Source organism: Nyctereutes procyonoides, unplaced genomic scaffold (assembly GCF_905146905.1).
Source record: "Nyctereutes procyonoides isolate TBG_1078 unplaced genomic scaffold, NYPRO_anot_genome, whole genome shotgun sequence".
Lineage (NCBI taxonomy): Eukaryota > Metazoa > Chordata > Mammalia > Carnivora > Canidae > Nyctereutes > Nyctereutes procyonoides.
This window is the reverse complement of record NW_026575140.1, coordinates 77805277-77810725: the sequence shown is the minus strand read 5'-3', so window position 1 is coordinate 77810725 and position 5449 is coordinate 77805277. Positions and strand designations below refer to the sequence as shown.

The following is a 5449-nucleotide window of genomic DNA, read 5'->3' as shown; positions in this document are numbered from 1 at the left end:
ACACCTATTATGACTAAGATTATATTAGCTGTGTATCTGAATGGGAAATTTACAGTAAAATTAGAGGTCATTTTCTATCATTTTCTAAATAATTTTTTTTTCTTTAGGAAAATTGAGATGCTGCTGAGGATATGGAAAAGTATATATTCTGAGCATAGTCATCTTTTCTGATGGAATCCGTTGAGTATCTTATTGGTATTTACTTTGATTTAGCCAGGCTGTAAGTTCATATCCATATGAATGTGGGTGGTATTATGCAGGGTAACATTAAAGAGAAAATACTAGAAGACCAAAGATTGACTGCTTAGTAGGAATAGTGTTATGATCAAGCAGAATACTCAATCCAATACAGAGTTTAGACTCTGGGGGGATGAGATTTTGGAGAGTAGAGTGAAGTGGGTCTTTTAAAGGTCAAAGATGTCATGATCTCTGTCTCATATTAGGAGAGCAATGTCTTTGTGTGATGCTGATTGGTTGGTGATGCTTGGGCTTGTTCCTTAGGTAAGTGGAGGGAGGCTAGGTGACGGTGTTCTTCCACATATGTTGGTACCTGCCTCAGGATAAAGGTGGCCAGCTGCCTCTGCTGTGTATATGTATTGCCGTCACATTATGTCACCTGCTCAGTGTCAGCAGGTTAAGTGATTAGTTCAGACTTGACAAGAGTGAGCCAACGGAGCCTAATCTAGGAATAGAAGTCTCAGGTTCTAGTTTTGGTAATGCCATTGACTTAGGTGTCTGACATTGTGCTCCCATGAAACTTCTCTAGGTCTTAGTTTGTTAATTTGTAAAAAGAAAGGGTGGGCTTACATCTTTGAAAACCACTTCATATTCATCTTTTTTTGAAATGGATCAGTTGTTTAATTAAGTTCTCTGTAAGAAATTTAGAACACCAATTTGTGAGGGCAAACTCCATTTATGAGAGAAAACAGAGCAGAGGTAGCCCTGAAGCTGAGAACAGCTTTGATTTTTGGCAGACATTTGTGAGTCCACAGCTTTCTGATCAACCTTGCGCTGCTCTGTAATCTCGTATTTCTCCTTCTCTGTGTCAAAGATCTCCCCTTCCTGCTGTCTGGGTTTACGCAGCTTCTTCTTCTTGAAATAAGCGTTAGTGAGATGTTTGGGGATTTTCACACTGCTGATATCAATTTTGGTGGAAGTGGCAATGATAAATTTCTGGTGTGTTCTACACAGAGGAACTCGGTTGAGAGCCAGAGGTCCAGTCACAAGTAGCAAGCCACTGCTCAGTAGCTTCAGGAAAACTATCCTCTTGCCTCTGTGGCACCTGAGGATGATCAAAATGGTCCCAGGAGTGATGCTAGCTTGCGACTTTCTCACATGCTGACTGAAAGTTTTTTTGCCATTGCTCAACAGCTTTTAAGGCACATCTTCGGTAGGTAATGTCTAGGCATTTTGCGAAGTTTAACCACTCAGGTACCACCATTCTTGTTACCACCAACTGGTTTTGTAACAGTAGCAAGAACCTTCTCCTTCATTTTCTTTTCAACCCTGGATTTAGCTGCCAAATACTTCCTCTTGTACATGGCTTTTCTGGAATACAGAGCTGATTGGGGATATCTACAATTCCTCTGACTAGGACAGGGTTTCGGCTGCAGTGAAGCTTCCCCTTCTTTGGCATTTTAACCTTGAGGTTGCCCTTCTTTGCCTTGCCACCAGCATCAGCCTTCTTGGCTTAAGGTTTCTTCTCCTTAGTATCTGGCTTCTCGGCTTTTTTGCCTGCCATCTTGCAAGATGGAAAAGAGACCACTTCATATTCTGCTATAGGTTCTGCTGAGGGATTTCAAGAGTGACCACAATGCCTTAGCCCACTCCCAACCCAACTCCCATCCAACAAGAGCATCTCTCTATGTCACCTATTTTACATAAGGGATTTCTTCAGAGTTTCTTTAAAGAGAGGTTCTAGCTCCTAAGAATAAAAAATGATCTTGAAGATACCTTCCAACTCAGACATTCGGTAAGATCTCATTCAAAACTATTTAACCTAATTATTGTTTTTTAATCAATTATAGTCTGAACAAGAACATTACTTAAGAGGATCATGAATGGAAGGGTAGAAAAGTTAGGGTTTCATTTTCTCCTTCCAGTTTTTTAAGATTGGTTTGTTGACGTGCTATTGTGCATATTTGGGAGCCTGGGATTATGTATGAATTCACGTTTGTGAATCTCAAGCTTAGACTGGGAAATGTAAATGTATGGAAGACATCCTGTTCACACAAAGAAAATAGCTTCACATATGATTTCCTTTGGTAAATATTTTAAAGAAAGACACCATCATTTCCTCTGAAAGTTCTTTTTTCATTTTTCAGAGTGACTTTTTACTGAGCTCCTTGAAAAAAAAAGTGAAAGAAAATCATAAAGAGTATATCCATGTAAAGTACCTAATGTCCCATCGGAGGTTTCAGGGAGGTGTAAACACTCCTACGCAGACCTCTTCTCTGCCCACAGCCCCAAGGTCAATCAATGGTGCTGTTAGCCTATCTGTGTTTTATTAAGGCAACTAAATGGAATTTGTGTGCGTCAGGCTACTAGTGATTTGGCAGGGAATATTATGTATAGTGTAAAAGTCATCGACCGTATATCATGGAAATTAAAGTAGAAGTCTACTTTTCTGCCCAAATGCTTCATCCCTATGCAGGTGAATCCCATTAAGATGAATGTTCTCCTTCTGCATTCTCCTGATGTCTTAACATCACTAGATTCTTCTCGAGGTTCTCTCTGGTGGGTTTTGTTTGGATCTCCACAGCTCTAAAGGGGACCTTTACAATTCTTGCTAAAGACCAGAAGGGTACTCTTCCAAATGGCATGCAAATCAAGATGGCTTCTTTCAACTTAGTGCAGTGGTGAGTTAGTGCTGACTTCTGTTTTCCATAACTATCTCCTGACAAGCACAATATTTGTTTGGCAATGAAGAGTGAATCGGTACCTATGAAACTGTGTTCAACAATCATGGGGGAGAAGATGAGTTATGCACTGTCTCTGCTTCAAGGATCTTGGATGGAAACTCTTGTATAACTTGGTGACTTAAAACAATGATGAGCATTTATTTTGCTATGACTCTGCAATTTGGGCAGTTTGTTGGGATCACCTGGGCCTCTTCTTAGCTCCCCACAATGTTTGAGGGCCTCTACCAGGATGACATGAATACCTTGGGGCTGAAACAGCTCAGGCTGAACAGGCATCTCCTTTTTGTGTAATCTCAAAGTCTTTCTACATGGCCTTGCTTAGCAGAGTGGTCTCAAGATAGTTGAACTTCTTATATGGCAGCTCAGGGCTTCCAGAGCTACTGCTCCATAAGGCCTGGGTAGAAGCTAAAAAAAAAAAAAAACTTCTAATGACCTGGCCTCAGAGATCTATTCTTAAAGGCAAGTTACTAAGGGCAGACTGTGTTCCAAAGGAAGAGAATTAGTCTCTAGCTCTCAATGGGAGTAACAAGAATTAGCATAGCATCCATCATGTTAGGTGTATTTTCCCCAGGGTTCACAGCCACCCTGGAATGAGAATGTAACAAATGAGAAATTCAAGTTTCGCTCAGGGGGCCAATGGCAGAGTTAGGATTCAAACCTTGGATTCTTGTTTTACTAGAAGAGAACTTCTGGGATCATGACCTGAGCTGAAAGCAGACACTTAACTGACTGAGCCACCCCGTCACCCCAGGATGCCATTGTATGCAGATTCCTCAGGTCTTAACCATTGGGTGGGAGGAAAGGTATCTCTGTTATAAAGGAGAATTAAGCTTTTGTGATTGCAAAAGATGGACTGATATCATACTGTTGATATGGATATGCTATGGGTCTCTAGTCCTTCTCTTTCTGCAACAGAATGGCAATGAAAAGCAATTTCTTCTTTCAAAGAAGAAAGGAAAAAGACTAGGAAGTATGTATAGACACTATAGGCAGAGAAATAAAGAGAGAAAAGAAAGTCGGGTTCTGGCTATTAAATGACTTTCTTTTAGGAAAAAAATCTCTAATAGGAAAGATATTACCAGAGTTTTCATACCTTTTGAAGTGGTTGAAAACTTTAGAAACACTGACCACTGAAGAGGTCCAATCTCAAGATTAAGTAATATATTTGTTTTTACTATGTAAACATGGGGAAAATTTAGAATAGACTAATCAATGTTTGCAGTAGTTAAGAATTAGTGCATAAGATGCCTACATGTGTGAAGAGATTTTGTGTTGAGTGTGTATATGTATGTATGTATGTGTATTTCAGTGTGTGTATATTTTTTCCTATCTACCATAAGCAGTTGTTAATCTAGTTTTTTTAAAAAAATAATTGATGATACTAGTTAGGTTTTTTTTTGGTCCACTTTTTCAACAAAATACCCATTTTTAAAATGATACACAAGGAGGAAAATAACCTACTTGTCTTTAATTGCAATCAGAAGCCATGAAATTTGAGCAAAAAACCCAAAGCTGACACATGGCTGAGACCTGTAGTTGCCTACTCCAATTATGGGACAAGTACATAAGAAAAAAATAGGTGACCACACAAAACAAGCCCGTAAAGAAATAATTGTCATCCTGGTTTTCACAGGTCAGTTCCCATATTTATGTAACCCCAGAACACAGTTGAAGGAGATCAGTTCCTTGCTTTAGGTGGGACCTATGAAGAAGGCAGGGGTAGGAAGGGGTCAGAAGAAGAAAGTGAGTAAGACAAGAAATGACTATATGGAGTAAATTCACCTTGATTTGTATAACTTCTGGTAGACAAAATGAATTTCCTTACCTCTTGGAATACTCTCTCTTTAAATCAATATAACTTGTAAGACTTCAAACTCTCTAGAGAATTCATTTTTGGAAGGTTTCCTTTTCCTTTTTTTTTTTTTTTATGTACATTAGGAGGGGGAGGTGCGGAGGGTAAAAGAAAATCCCATTCAGACTCCATGTCCAGCATGGAGCCCAACTCAGGGCTTGAGATCTCACAATCCTACGATCATGACCTGAGCCCGAATCAAGAGTTTGTTGCTTAACTGACTGTGCCACCCAGGTGGCTCTTCAAAGTTTGCCTTTTGAAAACTGAGTTAATGTTTTCTTTTTGCTCCAGCCTAATGCACTCTCCAGCTACAAAATTAGGACACGCTAAAATCTCTGGGGGATGGCAGGTTTGTAGGAATCTGCTCTTCTAGTTCTGTGTGCGGCCCTCTCAGGTAGCAGGGAACACATGGCCCAAGGCAAGGCACCGTTCTCAGCCAAAACTGACCCCACAGGTTGGATGTCAGTTTCTTCAGCTCTTTTTCTAAGGGTGAAGGGACGTCTGCCTTCCCCCGCGGCCTACCTTGTCCTCCACACACAGAGGTGTACACTCTGCCAACACACCCACTTGGAAAACTAACAAACAGGCATGCTATGAAGCCAGGTAACTGTTCTCACTGAAAATTAGAAGAGTTATAGAAAGACCACATTTGATTATTTCCACCTTCATGTTTCTA

The 5449-nt window shown here is 40.2% G+C and overlaps 1 pseudogene; it reads right to left on the bottom strand.

The window, feature by feature from the left end:
* Positions 1-881: 881 nt before the first annotated feature.
* LOC129496550 (60S ribosomal protein L6-like) lies at positions 882-1741 on the bottom strand (annotated as a pseudogene).
* Positions 1742-5449: the final 3708 nt, after the last annotated feature.